The sequence below is a fragment of the Pinus tabuliformis genome, chromosome 5_2 (assembly GCF_031772625.1).
Source record: "Pinus tabuliformis cultivar Carrire ecotype Pingquan chromosome 5_2, CPIR1, whole genome shotgun sequence".
Lineage (NCBI taxonomy): Eukaryota > Viridiplantae > Streptophyta > Pinopsida > Pinales > Pinaceae > Pinus > Pinus tabuliformis.
In genome coordinates this window covers 535200363-535221131 of record NC_142306.1, presented here as the reverse complement: position 1 = coordinate 535221131, position 20769 = coordinate 535200363, and positions in this window count along the sequence as shown.

Sequence of the window (20769 nt, the reverse complement as noted above, 5' to 3'; positions counted from 1 at the left end):
ATACAACTCCCTCACTTGCCCAATCTCTATCCATTTTGCACTGCTTGGTTTTGAACCTTTGAGTCCGATTCTGAGGTACTCAACATCCCCTCTGCGCGTAGTTCTCACCTTCCTATCTAGAACTGTATCTTCCTGCAACTCATTGAGATATTCAGGCAATAGATCATCAATAGAAGATAACTGACTTTGCTCTACGGTATCTTCAATCAATGAAGGTTCAAGCAGTCTCAAGTTCTCTACGTTAACTACTGAATAAATGTGCATGTAAGCTGGAAAATCAAGGTGAAAAGCATTCTCACCAATTTTCTCAAGTATCTTGAAAGGCCCATACCTTATTGGCTTCAAATTCTTTCCTTCACCTTGCATTTTGTCCTTGCTGATATATAGCCAGACTTGATCACCAACTTGGAAACTATGCTCAATTCGATGCTTATCATGCCTTGCCTTGTACTTGCCTTGGCTCTTTTCTAGCTATTCCTGCACTGCCTGGTGAATTTCTTGGATTTGTTCAATGAACTTAGTTGCTTTGTCCACATCACTATGTCCATCAATTGTTATGTCTTTACTAAAGACAAAATCCAAGGGAGACCTTGGTATAAAACCAAAACAAGTCTCAAAAGGAGATCTCTGTGTAGAAGAATGTTTAGCACGGTTGTAAGCATGTTGCACATAACATAAATGTTCATCCCAAAGCTTGGGATGCTTGCTGCAATAGCCCCTAAGCAACTAGATCATTGTCCTATTGACTACCTCTGTTTGGCCATCTGTTTGTGGATGAAAGGTTGTGCTCTTCTTCAGTTTTGTGTCCATCAATTCCCACAGACTTGACCAAAACTTCCCAACAAATCGGGAATCTCGATCAGATACTATGGAAGTGGGTAACCCAAAATGTACCCAGACATGCTGAAAGAACAATTTCGATGTTTGTTTAGCTGTAATCTGCTTGTTACAAGGTATTAAAATACACATTTTGCTGAACCTGTCCACAATAACATATAAATAGTCACGACCTTTTCTAGATCTTGGCAATCCCCCAACAAAGTCCATGGAAACACTTTCCCAAGGATGAGAAGCAACTGGAAGTGGAATGTACAAACCTAGTTTTCTATTATTGAGCTTGCTTTTAGCACACATGGTACACCCTTTTATATATCTAGAAACAGTTTCATGCATTCTTGGCCAATAGCAGAATCTTTGCAGTTGTGCAACTGTTTTACTTACACCAAAATGACCCGATATCAAAGAAGTATGTGCTTCCCAAATTATGTTAACTCTTTCAGTTTGTGGAATGCATAGCTTTCCCAAATGATACAAGAGTTGGTCCTTAATATGATAATCCAATTCTTCTACTTGTTTGCCATGACTTAAAGTTGCATATACATCTTTAAAATCTACATCTTGAGCATATTGTTCAATGTAGCTTCAATGCAATACTGAATTATGCTTAAGTATAGTAGATGCATTTATGATTGGTCTAGACAACATATATGCAACTTTATTGTGTATGCCTTTCTTATATTTGATGACTAGATGAAACTGTTGTAGAAAACCCATCCACCTATAGTGTCTTGATTGCTGCAATTTAGTTTGTGAGTGCAAATATTGAAGTGGTTGATGATCAGTTTGTATAATTGTTTCTTTGCCCAATAGGTAATGTTTCCACTTTTTTACACTATGCACTAATGCATACAATTCTTTATCATATGTGGGATAATTAACTACTACAGAATTAAATGTATCAGAATGATAACATATGGGTTTACCATGTTGCATCAACACTGCTCCCATGGCATAGTCACTAGCATCTGTTTCAATCTCAAATGGTCTTTGAAGATCTGGAAATGCTAGTATGAGTGTTGTACTAAACTTTTCTTTCAAGGTGTCGAAGGCTTTCTGCTGTTTGCCTCCCCACTGAAACACCTTGTTCAACCCTGTCAAAGCATGTAAGGGAGCTGTAATCAAGCAAAAGTTAGCAATAAACTTTCTCCAATATTGTGCTGCCCCTAGGAAGCTTCTAAATTTTGTAGCAGATTTGGGTTTAGGCTAGTTCATAATGACTTCGACCATAGAGGGCTCTATCTTCAATTCACCACCCCCTACAATATGACCCAATTAATTCAAAGATGTTTTGCAAAATTCACATTTTGATAACTTAACATAGAGATTTTCTTTTTTCAAAACATCTAGATTCTGCTTTACATGCTTCAAATGTTCTTCCCATGTTTTACTGAAAACAAGAATGTCATCCAAATATTAAATTACAAAATCATCAATAAAAGTTTAGAGTACATCATTCATTACTCTCATGAAAGTGGCAGGAGAATTAGTTAAGCCAAAAGGCATAACTAGCCATTCATATAGCCCTTGCTTCATTTTGAAAGCAATCTTCCATGCATCTTGCTCTGCAAATCTTACTCGATTGTAGCGACTACGCAAGTCCAACTTGGAAAAGTAAATAGCTTCTTTCAACTGATCTAATAGATCATCTATGCGAGGAAGAGGATAATGATTCTTGATTGTTATTTTATTCAATGCTTTGTAATCAATGCACATCCTCCACGAACCATCTTTCTTTCTCACCAACACTATTGGAGATCCGCATGGTGATGTGCTTGGCCTTATGAACCCTTTCTCGAGCAGCTCCTATACCTGCTTCTTAATCTCTACATTCTCTAAAGTGGATAACCTGTACATTCCGATGTTAGGCAATGGAGCATCTTGCTGCAAATGAATATCATGTACATTTTCCCTTTTGGGTGGCAAACCTTTAGGTTCTTCAAATAGGATATCATATTCTTAAACAATTTTTTTCTAAATCAACTTTCTGTTTAGCATCACAACCCTCAAATAAAATGGTTTTATCAAGTTTCTTTTCCTTTACAACCATTAGTAAAAATTGCTTGCATGAATTTACAATTCTTTTCATCTGCCCTGAGTTTATGAGGGTATAATTATTTTTGAGTTGATGAGCTCTTACATTATATTCTATTCCATCTTTTGTGAGTTGATACTTATTTTCGGCTCTATAGAAAATGGCTTTTCTAACATACAAGGGAATGATATCTAACTCAACCTCATCTACAAATGCTGACCCAAAAGCAAACCTAAGTTTACATTGTCTAGTCACTTGTAGCTTTTCTTTATCACATACCCAACCTAATGGATATGGCTTCTTGTAAGGTGTGGTTAGTAGTCCCAACTTCTTTACAGTTGCTCCAGAAATCAATTTTACTTGTAAACCACTATCAAATAAAGTATCAATCTTTTGATGCTTGGAAATAACTCTAATATGAAAAATCTCATGTCTTTTCCTCTCATTTTCTTCATTATCATTAGATTGTGCAGAATTACTAGTAGATGCTTCAGAATTTTTACCTTTTACACTTATAGCTGTGACTGTTGTTTCATCACCTGAGTCTAACCTCAACTATTTCTGAATATAAGTAGTTGTCTTCTTCTTCTTTCCATCGAACTTCTTGGGTTTTAGCTCTGGATGCAAATATTAACAATGTTCATCATCATGTCCATCCTTCTTGCAATGAGTGCATGAAGGTTTGTCTTTCTGTACAACGTTTGCCTTCCTCGCTTTCCATTTTTGCTTCCTCTTTTCCTTGTTCTTTCTTGTAGTGGGATTTGATGATCCCCCAATCTTTGGGTTCACATTCTTGCCTCTAGCCTTTAGATGTGTAGCCTAGACAGATACCTCATCTATGCTTGTAGGGTTAAACATGAGAATGGTGTGCCTCAAATAGTTGTGTAGACCACCTATATACTTAAGCAAAGTTTCAGGTGAGTCTAAAGAAATGCCTAGAATTAAAGCTCTTTTTCTAAATTCCTGGGTATAGCTTTGTACACCTTGCCCCTTTAACTGGCGAAGATTTTTCCAACTCATCATGGCTTGCTGCATATAAGCTAGTGGATAGAATTGTTTTTGAATGGAAAAAACAAATTCACTTCAGGTAGAAAGAAGTTTACCATGCTTCTTCAAATCATCTTGGGTCTTGCCTTCCCACCACACTAGGGCAGTTCCTCCGAGGCATAGGCTAGCCAGATGAATCTTTCTCATTTTTTAATCAATGTTCTACACTTTGCAATATACATCAATTTGTCTAATCCAATTATCTAGCTTTTTCTACATTTAATTCTCCATCATATATTGACAAATAAAATTTTACATCTAATTCAATCAAAGGGCTAGAAGGAGGTGATGATAGAGGAGCCTCTTTTACTTTCCCTTTGCCTTCAAAATGGCCATCTAGAAGAGGTTCTTCTATTCCTTTGTCTTGTTTGGAGGTTGAAGTATCTTGACTTCAACCTTTCTTAAATTCTCGATACATCTCTTCTACCATGGCTCTCATGGTCATGAAACTGTCCATGAACTAATAATTTGATTCCAAGGGATTTTCTTCTACCATTTTCCTCCTAGGATAGACTCTTCCTATTTTTAGGTTAACTTCAACCAATTCTCCTTCTCCTAATTTGAGCTTTGACCTAGTTAGCATTCACCAATCCAACACAAGCTTGTCTAACCTTAGCAACCTAAAGCTATGATACCACTTGATCTGTTAATGAGATCTAAGACAATTATTAAGGTATTACAAACTCATGTGCATGGATTTTCCTATGTTACTTTATGCAATGGATAGATAAGATTGCAAAATACACAGAAATTGAAGCAGTAAAGAAGCATAATAGACAACACACATAAAAACAACAAGTTTAATATGGAGTTCACCCAAAACTCCTGGGCTACATCTCCTGGTCTAGCCTTCAGTGGTGGCCTCTCTATTATGTCTTCAAAATAGAGTTTTACAAAGTATGAGCTCAATTTGAGTCTCGACACACAACAGTAAGAGTTTTTGCTTGAACCCCTCAAGCCTCTTTGAGTACACAGACTCTCTCTATCATCGTCTATCTCCATCTTTGCTCTGTCTCAGCATTGCTTGCCTCTATCTTCTGTTTTCTATGGCTTTAAAGCCAATCTGCGCTGCCTATTCATTTCCTCTTCTCATCTTTCTGTCTCTCGGCCTCTGTCTGCTAGAATCCCTCTGTTAAGCATTAGCAATCACGGCATAACGCCTTTAGGGGAGGTGGCCACCTGTTCTGCAATGGATGAGTGCATCAGGCCTTTGAAATCCTTGAAATGGCCATTCTCTGTTTACACATAGAAATACAGTCTAAACAGTGAAAATCTGCCAAAAACACAGCCTTTCGGACTTCAAAAGTCCTTAAATATGAACTATTTTCATATTGGGTCCACCTCTAATTGCTTATTGCATGTCGCGACTACCCATGCATCATGGTTTTTTCCTTTGTATTTGGAAACTATGTTCAAACACTGCAAAATCCCGCAAATGGCTTATATCGAATTTGAAATATTTATGGAATATCATTTGTAGTGCTATCGGGTACAGCGATCAAATCACATATATATATATATATATATATATATATATATATATATATATATATAGATATATATATGTGTGTGTGTGTGTGTGTGTGTGTGCTCCTCTCCATTGTGTTTTCTGATTGCAATATCGCGATGCGATTGATCACAGTCGCGTATCGCAATAACCCTGGGCCATTTGGTGAGCACCCTGTTGTGGTTTGCCAATGCAATGTTGCGATGCAACGTGGGCCATCGATCTGCATGCTTGATCGATGGTCCTCATTGACCCTGCTGATTTTTGTCGCATATCCCGTGTGGTCTCTGCCGATAGCCTTCACTCGCCACTGTCAATTGTGATTTTCCGACTAGATCTAGACCATTGATCGGCCATATTTGATGGCTACTGTGCATCACTCCTTTGACCATCGATAAGCCTATTTTCCACTATTTTCTTGGTTTTTTTGGGTCCTAATAGTGTTTTTTGTTGTTTTATGAAGGTTTTCTCATGCGATTGTTTTGATATTTTAAGCGATTTTGAAGACTTAGAGAATTTTTGGATCCATTTTGGATCACTTGGGATGCTGTTCAGTAGATAACTTTACACCTACAGGAATAGGAACCTTCACTGGTTTACTATCCTACATATTAAACCTCTGCAATATTGTCTTGACAAAATTCCTATGGTTTAACCAGAGCTTCCACTTTGTCTGATCTCTTTTAATTTCCATGCCCAAAATATAGTTTGCAGCACCAAGATCTTTCATGTCGAATTTGGAGGACAAATGGGTATTCAAATCCTAGATAATTTCTTTGTCATTTCCAACCAGCAACATATCATCCACATACAAGACCAGATAAATAACACGGTCACCAATTAATTTAAAATACACATAGTGATTTGCTTTGCTTCTGGTGAAGACAAGTCCCCATATAAATGTATCAAATTACTGATACCACATCCTTGGTGATTGTTTTAACCCATACAGACACTTCTTTAACTTGCATACCAGTTCTTTCTTACCCTCCACCGTAAAGACTTCGGGTTGCTTCATGTAGATCTCCTCTTCCAGATCCCCATGAAGAAATGTTGTCTTCACATCCATCTGTTTTACCTCAAAATAAAAAGAAGTAGCAACAGATAAAAGTAATCTAATAGAAGTTACCTTGGCAACAGGAGAAAAAATATCACAAAAATCAATTCCTGGCACCTAGGAATAACCTTTTGCTACCAACCGAGCTTTGTATTTCTCCACCTTTCCTTCTGGATTTGTCTTCTTCTTGAACACCCATTTTCTACCAATGGGTTTCCTTCCAGCCGACAACTCCACCAAATCCCAAGCCTCATTTTTGTGCAAAGATGCCATTTCATCAACCATGGCCTCTTTCAAGAGTTTTCCATCCTCTGAATCTACTGCTTCGTTCACAGTTTTGGGATCATCATCAGTAAAATATAAAGCAAAATTTGAATAGAAAGTAGATGGACTATACATTTCTAGCTACCTTCTTTCTTGAACTGATCTTCTAGCACCTGGATTTTGTGGCTCTTCATCTTCTAATTCCTCCTCTGCTGTAGAGTCTGATTCTTCCTCCTTTAGCTCAAACTCTATCTTCTTAGGTTCCTTTGGTTGGAATTCATGTTTAATAACATCTTCCACCTCTCTGATAGCACATCTTGACTGTACACAACCTTCCTTGTTACTAGGTTCCAAAGCTTATAACCCTTTCAACCATCCTTATACCCAATAAAGATGCACTTTTCAGATTTACTATCCAACTTGGTTCATTTCTCCTTTGGAACATGTACATATGCATCACATCCAAATACCCTCAAATGTGAAAGAGAGGGTTTCTTACCATTACATATCTCTTGTGGAGTCTTATCCTCCAACGCTAATGAAGGTGATCTATTGACCAGGTAACATGCTGTCTCCACTGCCTTTGGCCAGAATTCCTGTCCTAACCTGGCACCACTGAGCATGCTTCTTTTCCTTTCCATCAATGTCTTGTTCATTCTTTATGCAACTTCATTTTGCTGAGGTGTATATGGAGTAGTATTCTACCATTCTATACCACACTTCTTGCAGAATTCTTCAAATTCCTTACTGCAAAAATCTCCTCTATTATCTATCCTTAGCGCCTATATCTTCTTCTCTCTCTGGTTTTCAACCAGAGAATTAAACTCTTTAAACCCGTGAAAGACTTCATATTTCTTATTAAGGAAATATATCCATGTATTCCTTGAGAATTCATCTATAATGATACGTAGTACACATACTTACCCAGTGATGGAACCTTCACAGGTCCAAACACATCACTATGCACAAGCTCTAATATATGTTTCGCCCTCTTACCACCAGAGGGAAAACTCACCTGATTCTGCTTCCCATATACATAATTTTCACATAAATCAAAATCTAGAGAGCTATTACTCATACCTTCTACCATACCTTTACCATGAAGTATTCGAAGGCCCTTCTCTCCAATATGTCCAAGCCTTTGATGCCACAACATGGTCTTCTCTCTAGAGACCACTAGATTTTCTGCTCCACTTTCAGGAACCACGGAAATGTTGCACCCATCAACAACAGTGCTACCTTGCAAGTTGTACAGAGTTGCAATTCGAACTCCCTGCATCAATACCAGTGCCCCCCGAACCATCTTGCAGGTATCCTTCTCGAACACTGTTTTTACACCTGCATCATCTAGCTTGCTTACAGAAATCAGATTTCTGTCTAATGTAGGAATATGCAGAACACCCAAAAGTGTTCTAACCCTTCCACCTTGCAACTTCAACTTTACTTTACCATGACGAACGATTCTAGCCTTCCTGTCATCCCCCAAGAAGACATCACTACCATCATATTTATCATACTCGCAAAACCACTCTCTATGGGGAGTGAAGTGAGAGGATGCACTTGAGTCAATCAACCATGCCTCATGATCTACACATGTACTTGAAGAAGCCAAGTACACATCCCCACCTTCATCTGAGATGGTTTTTGCCTTTGTAGAAGGAGCATCATCAGATCCATTTCCTTTGTCAGGAGCTTTAGATTTACAGTCCCTTTTGTAGTGCCCTTCCTTTCCGCATTTCTATCACACCACCTTTACAGGTTTTCCTAGAGATTTAGATCTCCCTCTAGATTTAGATCTCCCACTTAATGACTTACTTTTGTTTCTGTTTTGGGAATGTCCTTGTACAGACAAGGCATCACCATTCTGGCTCTCCATATTTTTTCGTCTCATCTCCTCCGTCAGCAAGGATGAGACTATTTCATCAAATTGCAAGGCATTTGTATTGCTATCTATTGCAATAACCAGTCTATCACACGAATCCAGTAGAGAGCACAACAAACTGATGCACTTATCTTCATCTGAAATTTTAATATCAACAGATAATAACTGAATTACCACAGTATTAAATGCATTCAGATGTTCTTTCACCAAGTCTCCATCTTTCATCCTCAAGTTATACAACTTTTTCCGTAGGAACAGTTTATTCACCAGAGACTTAGATTGGTACAAAGTCCCTAACTTGTCTCACAAAGCCTTTGTCGTAGCTTCCCCTGATACATTCAGCAATACTGAATCCAAGACACACAATCGTATTGTGCTCTTAGCCTTCTGATCCAACTTCTCCATTCTTCATCGGACACTCACGTTGGTTTAGTACCCGGATCTACTAAGATCCACTGATCTTTATCCACCAACAGATCCTCCATCTTGAGTTTCCATAACTCAAAACTCTGACCATTAAATTTCTTGATCTTTATCCTTCCACTGCTTGCCATCCTCTTTCACCAACAGAATTGATCCCACGGATCTCCCACTGAACATGGTCTACCACAGGCTCGAGCAAAACCCCTCAACAACAAAGGCATCCCCTTGAAGCCAAAACAACTTTGATACCAAATGTAGGTTTTAACCCCATACATAAATTACCTGCATATGAATTCTAAAACACAGAAAATAAGCAATGCGAGAGCATAACACATAAAACACATATACACAAAGATTTTCCCCTGGATCCCAAAACCGCGACTACCAGCTTGATTTTTCATTATGTTCCTTTCAATGTTACAATACATATTTATACATGTTGAAGAACCCAATACAATGGACCGAAAAACCATCATGTCCAAAAACATGGACCGAAAACCATCGTGTCCAAAAACCATGTGCAAAAATCATGCACAAAACCATAGGTAGGTTCGCCCAACCTAACATAGGGTCCAAAACCAAAATTTTCTGAGGTGTTGCCTCGGACCCCATAGAGTGGGGTTACCTACACCCATAAAACCTCGTGTGACTCCCCCCACTACGTAATTGGCACAACGAAGGGGGGGCTCTGCCCCCCTTCTAACCCCCCCCATTAACTATGTTAGCTAGTCATGGAAAGAATATAACACAACCCAACAGGAGGCAGGTTGAGGGATTGAGCACCAGTTTTACCCACTGCATAGTTTTGGAAGGAAAGGAGTCGAAGTGACTGCATATTTGTATAGGTCAATGGCTCAAGGTTGAGGCTTAAGGACTAATATTGCGTAATTCATAGTGAAGGACTAGCTAGAGATGAAAATTGCATAGTTCTAGAGCTCAGGGATTGGGCTTGAGTACTGAGATTATGAAATGCACAGTTTTGGAAGGCAGATACTGATAATTGTGTAGTTTCAAGAGACAAGATTGTTGATTGAGGATTGATACTATGCAATACATAGTTCAGGAGGGCTATATGACATTGAGTGGCTCGATCGGGGAGTTTTCCCAGTTTTGACTAAGTGTGGGATCAATGAGATGAAGTTGAATAGGAACAAGACTTGAGCATGATCACAAAATTATATTACTTGATGACACAACACAGGACACCCAAAACATATGAAAAACATACATTCCTCAATGCAACAACATTACAACAACTCACTCCAAGTGCGACACTAAAGATACACTTTTCGACGACAGTGATGACACTTGTGTGACAATGCTTGAAAATTTTGAAGTGAGTACCAATACATGTTTACATGATGAGAAAAACTAATTATCACAAATATTACCCCCTTGAAACACACCAGAACTAACTTTTATACACTATGTGACACTTAACATGCTAAAAGACAACACTTGCTCTATGAAAAGAAAAGTGCTAGTGGCACTTGCGATATGTGCACAACAGTGAAATTGACACGTGTCGAATGAAGAGAACATGAAAATGACACTAATTAATGTGAAAGAAAAAAAAAAGTGACAGTAAAATATATGAAAGTGACACTCGCGAAAGTGAAGGTGTGAAAAATTGACAGTTTGAAAAGCTCATCGAAATAGAAGTACAAACACATCCAAAAGTAAGAGACTTTTAATGATAATGCGCACTAACTATCAACATGGGTTGAAAATTGCACAGGCACTATATTAATGGACTATGTTAGGCATGTTCAAGTTTTTGTGAAATAATGTGTTCATGCATTCATTATAGACTGAGCATGTGTGAGTAGGTGACCTCAACACTTACAATCCAAGAAATGAGCTCAAAGACTTAATAGAGCATCAACTGACCAAGAAGTGACTATGGAACAACTAATGACAAGATCCATAGTAGGCTCCAAAATTCAAGTATAGGAAAAAGTTTAGAGAGTACTTGTTGCAATGACAACATTCACATAGAAACAACAATCATTAAAGCAAATACAACACACATTCAACAAGATAAGTACCAAAGCCACTGAAATAGTTCAATTTACTCAGTACATATGAAAAAAACACATGCCACAAACATATAAAGAATAGTCTTACTACATTCATGATATATACATGAAAATGTGTTGGCTCATAGAGATTCTTATTATTAGGTGAAAGATCCAAGTACATTGTTACAATGGTGAGCCACTAACTCCAATAGTGGAACATTAAGTCACTTCTTGCTTCTCCAAAGAATTGTCTTCTCTCCTATGCTAAACTAGAGAAGCCAATTCTATCTCTCCAAAGGTTGAGCCTCCAAAAGCCCTTCACTTGAGTTATGAGGTTTCTTTTATAACAAGAGGAATGAATTTCCATATCCCCTATGACTCTTGAGTTATCCTCATGAACTTGGACTTCTAATGTGGCCTTTGGACTTCCATATGAATTTTGGACTTTTCCTAAAGAATCTTTTGTCATATATGACTACATGACTCTTCATAATCCACATATGACCCTTGGACTTCCACATAATTCATTTCACATTTTCCTTTTGATAATCACATCATTAGATCCACAAATGATATGGCAAGAAACATGGACACACATTAAATTGCAATGACATTGGTACAAGTCACAACTTGACAATGATGGCGCAGACTTCATGATGAGATGGAAATGCCAAGTTGTTCTTCTTGTTGTTTTGTCTTTAATATTCATGAGAGGTCTACTCATTACTTCATCTTCATGAAATATTTTATTTGTTCCTCATCTTCACTCTCCAATGGGATGAATGATATCAAGTCTTCATGTGATCTTGATCTTTGATCATCCATCGTTAGCTAGTGTCTCTTCATCTTCTTTCTCAATGACTTCTTCATGGTTACACCTTCACAAGTGTCTTCTCGTATGATATCCTTTCCATCCTCCTTGAACATCATCATGTCATGTCAAGATACAGTACTCAAAGATGAAATTCGCTCATGATAAGATGACATCAGTCCCAGAATCTCCTAATCTAACTCTCTTCATGTAATGTACTAGTTGATCCAAAAGAAGGTATTGGGTTGGGGAGGAGGCTCGAGGATTGCACAGTGCATAGTTCCAAGAGTCAAGAGTGAGGCTTTGGTGACTGTGATTATGTAATGTGTAGCATCTAGGGGTCAGAGAGGGAAGATTGCGTAGTTGAGGGAGTCAATGACATAGTGAGGCAGGATTTTCCACTGTGATTATGTAATGTGCAGTTAATGAGGGATACTGGGAAATAGGATTACACAATTTTGAAGTTAAAGGAGATAGGGAGACAGCTTGATGACTAATATTGCACAATGTGTAGTGAAGGACTAAATGGGAGAGCTAATTGTGCAGTTTCTGAGGGCAGGAGGCAGTAATTGATCACTATAATTAATCAATGTGTTGTCCTTGGAGGAAATGACTATGCATTTCATAGTTCTAAGAGGCAGGGATGAATGACTAGAGATTACAACTATGCAATGCATAATTCAGAGGGGTAGAGAGGGTCCAGGTTGGTTGCTTAGAAAATCTTCTAGAACTTGACTAAGAGTGGGACCAGTGAGGTAGAGATGAAACCAAGGTAGGACTTAAACATGATCACACACTCAGAGCAATTGACAACACAACATTGAACACTCAACACTTAGAATCAACATGATCTTGTTAATGTGGTGGAAAAACAACATCCTCCTTCAAGTGCGACACTTAGGATACACTTTGCGACGACAGTGACGACACCAACACAATAGTGTATAAAAATTGGGGAATGTGTATAATTCAGGTTTTTATGATAGATGGAATGCAATAGTGTAGTAGAATGCATCATAACTATCCTTCAAGAATGTACAAATGACTCCCTTTTAGTAGATGTGACACTTCCCTAACCATAAAACCACACTTGTGAAAATAAGAGAAAAATGAAAACGACACTTGCAGAGGCTAAATAAAGTGAAAGTGACACATGCTAGAGTAAAGATAACATGAAAATGACACTTGTTAAAGTGAAAGAAAGAAAAAACTACAGTCGTGAATGTGAAAGCGATACTTCTAAAAATAAAGGTGCACCAAAGCGACAGTTGAGAAAACTCACCAAAATAAAAGTACAATCACAATCGAAGTGAGTAAAACTGTCAATGGAGACTGCACTGATTGTTAACAAATGTTTCATAGTACATTGTGCTTATGGATTGTACAGTCATTGTCACTAATGATTGTGCAAACCTTACCTTCAAGAGTTGCATAATGCCTATCTAAGCTTGCATAGAAAGATGTGTGTTTGTGAATTCATCATAGATAGAACATGTGTGAGAAAGTGACTTTGACACTTAGAAGAAGACTTAATACTTTTCAAAACATTATATGACCATGAAGTGACCATGGGATGATAGATCGTAAGATTCTTAATAGGTTTCAAAATTCAAGTGTAAGAAAACTTTTGGAGGAAGTGTTGTCATAGTGACAACATAGTGTTAGCTAATGTGTCTGCAGTTGCATTATGAATTCGAGGAAAAAAAATAATATTAAAATCTTGGAAATATGAAATGAGATGTCAAACCTCTTGGTAGTAATTTCTTAGATTATGTGACACATAATGAATAGTGTTTCGTACCTATCATGTAACAACTTTTGACTCACCAATTACCTTAAACGCCTCTACTTTAAGGTCAATTCCTTCTTTAAACCCAAAATGAGTGCTTAATATTTGGAAATGTTGTTTTTGCACTCAAATTCCAAGCGGAATGAGATCATTGTTTTGTTATTTCATGGGTATATCAAAATACAACCAGCTCCAGAAACCTCTTGTGTTTTCAAACCATCGAAATACAAATTCCAAATGTTAGCAACAATAGGGTTAGCTCCTACACTAGTAATTTATACATATATGTTACAAAATTCATAAGCACCAGTCGGATTGCAAGGAATGAGTTCCAACTATGTATCTAGTGGTACACGAGATGTTTGCGCAAGATAGCATCTGTGATCGACCTCTAGGAAACAATTTCCAAAAATCATTTGCATATAATTGATAGGCTCATTAGGAGCTTCAAGCATGGTGACAATATGTTTCATGAAAGATTCAGTCTCAAATTTGATTAGATTTTTCTTATCATTATACAAAAGCCATAAATATGACTAGTCTGTAGTAAAGTATCCCTAAAACTTGCTAGACCAATCTATACTTAAAAGTAAGCCATAAGCTTCCAGAATGTCCACTGTGACAATATCAATACATTGGTGAATGTTGTGCTCTGATGATAAATTTATTATAACATTATTAAGATCACCAACTGCTTGTACTAAATATATATCTAACTGAATGATTATGGCATCAGTATTTTCCAATTTAGTATTGATTTTCTTTGCAACAGATAGAGGCATGACATTTGCAGATGCACCAGAATCAACTAAGAAATTATGGACATTATAGTTAAAGATTTCAAAAGTTAAAAGAAAAGGGGGGCAAGTGGAACTATCATTTACATTACTTGCATTAACAACCAACTTGGGGATGGTTATATACTTACCAGATGAGGCTTAAGAAGCAGAGACTGTTTTACCTAATGGAGACTGAGATCCAAATGCTTGGATGATCAATTCATGTTTCCCTGCTATCTTAGCTAGTTCATATATGGAAATATTTTCATGAGCCTTCTTCATATATTCAATAATATTGTAATCAATATCTTCATCTCAAGTAGGGTGTGTTGAAGTGGTAGGTGGTGTGACTTTTTTTTGATACTTGAAGGTCAACGAACTTGTTCTTATTATTTCTAGATCTATGATTGAATACTCCCAGATTTGTTCTGGGTGCCCTAAGAAGGATTAATAGGAGGTAAGATATTTATTAACAGTTAATTTTTCACATCTTTCTCAAGCACCAACCCTTTTTTGCTCAAGTTATATTTCTTAGCAGGTTGTTGAGGAGGAGCATCTCCCACTATGGGCTGACCAACACCTTGTCGGTCATTGTTGAATATAAGAACAAGAGTGAGAATTGCATCACCAACATTTGATTTTTCCCTAGACGAGGTAGATTTAATAGTCTCTCGTGTCTTCTCAAAATTCTCTTCTATTGTCAAAATTTCTATAACATTTGCAACCACAACATTCATGTTGTGTTTCCATTGAGGTCATGTTTTATTTGAATGAGCCTCTTGATGAAAGTGTTAGAAAATTATATATTATGGAGCAATGGAACACATAAAATATTGCAGAAATATAAACACAGAAAGTGCATAAAACAATAGAGACACAGATATACGTGGTTCACCCATTTTGGGCTACGTCCACCCTGAACAGCCAGTCCTTCCTTTCTATTATCCAGCAAAATGAAGAGACACAACCTACAGTAGATCCACTGTAATATCCTCTGTTTTATCTCATAGTCTCACCTCTCTATTTCCCGCTCACAGAATACACATCTATCACACAGCCTCAAATACAATGCCCTCATACAAAGAGAGGGGTTGCCTTCTAGGGCAAAACCCCTAAACTAAACATAAGTTCTACCGTCAGATCATCCGCCTAATGAACGGCCCAGATTGACTAGAAATTACTATACTTTTACAAGGCAATTTTACAGCTGTTTTTAGCTTCGGGGGCACTACCCCCGAAACCCCCCACCAGGGGGGGGCTCCCAAAGGTTGCAGCCGCCCCCCCTGGACCCCCCCTGCAACGAATATTTTACGAGCGGCGTTGCCGCCCCCATTTCGAACTGGGGTCCAATGTGGCGATACCTTTGAATATAGAAGATAATCAGGCTCCACACCCAACAATCTCCCACTTGGAGACTGATTGTAGCAACTCCACCGCTGCTCAATTTGCTGGAAAATGACTCCTCTTTGGACCTAGCTGTTTCTCATCTTCATCATCATCCTTGAAGGCCAATTGAAACTGAGCATATTCTCAGTTTCTCCCTGGTTACAACTTTTGTTAGCATATCTACAGGATTCTGGCTAGTGTGTATCTTTTCCAGCTTCAACTCTCCATCTTCCAACACTGATCGTATGAAATGGTACTTGAGCTGTATGTGTTTAGTCCTGGAATGAAATGCTGAGTTATTTGCAAGATGAATGGCACTTTGGCTATCACTGTATAACGTGCCCATATCATGCTCCTTACCCAATTCACCCATAAACCTTTGTAACCAAATCATTTCTTTACTAGCCTCTGTAGCAGCAACATACTCTGCTTCTGTTGTTGAAAGTGCAACAACACTTTAGATTTTTGAAACCCAACTAACAGTTGTTCCTCCAACAGTAAATACATATCCTGTAGTGCTCCTCCTATTATCTCTGTCACCTGCCATATCTGCATCAACATATCCTTGTAGGGAGATGTTTCAACCACCAAAGCATAATGCTTGATTTGTGGTACCTTTCAAATATCTGAGAATCCATTTTACTGTCATCCAATGTTCCTTTCCTGGATTGTTCATGTACCTGCTTACAACTCCCACCACATGTGCAATATCAGGCCTTGTGCAGGCCATTGCATACATTAAGCTTCCAACTGCTGATGCATATGGAACTTTAGACATATAATCCATGTCTTCTTGGGTCTTTGGGCACATTTCCTTGCTAAGTTTGAAATGGCTAGCAAAAGGTGTACTAACTGGTTTTGCATTGTGCATGTTAAATCTTTTCAATACCTTTTGTATGTACTCATTCTGAGACAATGTTAATTTACGATTTTTCCTGTCTCTAGTTATTCTCATACCAAGGATTTGTTTTGCAGCTCCCAAATCCTTCATTGCAAATGAATTTGCCAATTTTCTTTTGAGCACATTTATTTCCTGCATGTTAGATCCTACAACAAGCATGTCATCTACATACAATAACAATATAATATAGCTGCCACCATTTTGCTTTTTTAAATAAACACAATGATCAGAGTGACATCTAGTATAACCTTGTTCAGACATAAACTTGTCAAATTTTAGATACCATTGCCTTGGAGCCTGTTTTAAGCCATACAAGCTCTTCTTCAACCTGCACACTAGTTTCTCCTTCCCTTTCACCTCATATCCTTGTGGTTGCTGCATATATATCTCTTCCTCCAAATCCCCATGGAGAAAGGTTGTCTTTACATCTAACTGCTCAAGATGCAAATCTTCAGCTGCTACAAGACTTAAAATAGTTCTGATCGAAGTCATTTTAACAACAGGAGAAAATATTTCATCAAAACCAATACCTTTCTTCTGTGCAAACCCCTTCACCACAAGTCTAGCTTTATACCTTTGTTTTCCTCCATCTTCTTCCTTTAGCCTGTAAACTCATTTATTCTTCAATGTAGTTTTTCCTACAGGCAACCTGACTAAATCCCAAGTCTGGTTATGCATTAAGGAGTCCATCTCTTCTTCCATGGCTACCTCCCACTTCTTCCTGCTTTCAACCTGCATTGCTTCTTCATAACATTCGGGTTCACCAGAATCAATCAACAATAAATAATATAATGAAGGAGAGTATCGTTCAGGGGGTCTACTTATCCTGGTAGATCTTCTAACACCACTTTCAGGTGTTTGGGGTGCCTGTTGTTGTTGTGGTGGTTGCTGTTGTTGTGGTTGTTGATTATTATTATTTTCAAGAACCTTTACTTTTTTAGTGATTTCATCAAGAACTACGTATTCCTTGTTTTCCTTTTCCTGTTTCTTTTCTTGCAACTGATTCTTATACAAGACCTTTTCATTGAATATTACATCTCTGCTCCTAATGATTTTGTGATTTTCGTAATAATATAAGCGATAACCAAAATCATTAACACCATATCCAATAAAGGTACATTTCTTTGACTTTGCCTCAAGCTTTGTTCTATTTTCTTTATCAATATGGACAAAGGCCTCACAACCAAAAGGCATTAAAATAGAGTAGTTTACCTTTTTACCTGTCTATGCTTCCTCTGGAACACCACCATCCAAGGAACTTGAAGGCCCTCTGTTTATTAGATAAACAGTAGTATCTACAACATCTGTCCAAAACTGTAAAGGCAATCTTGCATGCAATCTCATGCACCTTGCATGCTCCATGATTGTTCTGTTCATCCTTTCTAACACACCATTTTCTTGTGGTGTTCTTGGAATTGTCTTCTCTCTGCGAATTCCATGCTTTGAATAGTACCTATCAAACTCTTTGTTGCAATATTCACCTCCATTTTCTGATCTAAGACACTTCAATTTCTTTCCTGTCTCAATCTCAACCAAAGCTTTCCATTTCTTGAAAGTATCAAATACATCAGATTTATTCTTAATATAATAAATCCAAGTTTTTCTAGTTGCATCATCAATAAAAGTAACATAATAACGAGAGCCACCAAGAGATGATACCTGAGCAGGTCCCCATACATCTGTATGCACAAGCTCTAATTTTTCATTCTTCTTTTCTTTCCCAACTCTGAGAAATCTGAATCTCTTCTATTTTCCATAAATGCAATTCTCACAGAAGTCCAAATCAACATTCTTCAAACCCGGCAACAAATTCCTTGAGTGAAGAATCTTCATCCCCTTTTCACTCATGTGTCCGAGCCTATGATGCCATAATGCTGCATCTGCTCCTTTGGAAGTTAAAGCATTAATAGAGTTAGAAACATCATTGCATAAATACAATGTACCAACCTTTTTGCCTTTTGCTATTACCAGGGCTCCTTTGGTGACCTTGCAAGCTTTATCTGTGAAAGTTGTCACACAACCTTCACCGCCTAACTGCCCTGCTGAAATCAGATTTTTCTTTAGATCTGGAACATGCCTTACCTCCTTTAATAGCCATTGGTTTCCATTCTGCTATTTTACAAGAACCTTACCCATTCCAATGATTTTACAGGGTTTATCATCACCCAGACGAACTTGTCCAAAATCTCCTTGAACATAGTCATGAAAATATTTCTTATCAGGTGTGGCATGGAATGAAGCCCCTGAATCTACCACCCAGGAATCAGTAATATTTTCGAAAGAAAGAATCAAAGCATCTTGTAACACCTCACCTGCCACATTTGCTTCATGATTGTTTTCTTGCTGTGCATCTCCTTCTTTTCCCTTCCGAGATCTACAGTCTTTCTTTAGGTGTCCTTTCTTTCCACATTTCCAGCACACTATCCCCGATCTAGACTTGGATCTGCCTTTCCTTGATTTACTGTGATATCCTGAGCTCTTTCCTCTTTCCATTTTTCTTCCTCTAGACTCTGCACTCAAAGCATTTCCCGATGTCTCACCGGAGCTTTTCCGTCGCATTTCCTTGCTAAGGATAGCACCGACAACATCATCAAACTTTAAAGTACTAGATCCAGAAACGGAGTTACTAATGGCCATTACCAAACCATTCCAACTTTTTGGTAATGAGCACAAGAATAACAGAGCTCTAACTTCGTCATCAAATTTTACCCCTACAGAACTTATCTGACTTCTAACTATATTAAAATCATTTAAATGGTCTGCAATAGATCCACCTTCCGACATCTTCATATTAAATAATTGTTTCATAAGAAATACCTTGTTTGAGGCCGAGGGTTTTTCATATAGTTTCGACAACGCCTGAATCAAACCCTCTGTCATGGTTTCCTTCGAAATGTTGAAGGCGACTAATGCAACAAGGCACAACCGTATTGTTTCAAGTGCCTTTCTATCGAGAAGGTTCCATTCTTTGTCTGTCATACCCATTGGCATCTTTGATTTTCTGCCCAATGGTAGGTATAGATCTTTCTAATACAGATAATCTTCCATCTGCATCTTCCACAGCGAGAAGTTTTGGCTTTTAAATTTCTCGACCCTAAACTTACCATCTTCCGCCATTGCTCCCACTCGAACCAGGAACCCTTCTTTCCTGCGAGTTTATCATCCAAATAGACCTTCGGCTCTGATACCAGTTGTTAGGAAATTATATATTATGGAGCAATGGAACACATAAAATATTGCATAAATATAAACACAGAAAGTGCATAAAACAAGAGAGACACAGATATACGTGGTTCACCCAGTTTGGGCTAAGTCCACCTCGAACAGCCAGTCCTTCCTCTCTATTATCCAGCAAAATGAAGAGACACAACCTACAGCAAATCCGCTGTAATATCCTCTGTTTTCTCTCACAATCTCACCTCTCTATTTCCCGCTCACAGAATACACATCTATCACACAACCTCAAATACAATGCCCTCATACAAAGAGAGGGGTTGCCTTCTAGAGAAAAAAAACTAAACTAAACATAAGTTCTACCGTCAGATCATCTGCCTAATGAACGGCCCAGATTGACTAGAAATTACTATACTTTTACAAGGAAATTTTACAGTTGTTTTTAGCTTCGGGGGCGCTGCCCCCGAAACCCCCCGCCAGGGGGGGCTCCTAAAGGTCGCAACCGCCCCCCCCCCCCCCCCGGACCCCCTATAGCGAATATTTTATGGGCGGCGTTGCCGCCCCCATTTCGAACTGGGGTCCAATGTGGCGATACCTTTGAACATAGAAGATAATCAGGCTCCACACCCAACAGAAAGGTACAATAGTTATCCATGCCCAAGTTCTCAACATTAAATATAACATTGGAGCTTTGTGTAGACTTAGTCATTTGATTGAAATTATTCTTAAGAAATGACTTAAAAGAAATATTATTATTAGAATCCTCACTTGACTTCCTCTTGAGTTTTGATACTTCATTAGTTAGTAACTTCAAGGATTTAGTCAAGTTGTCCATGTCAAAATGATATTTCTCTTT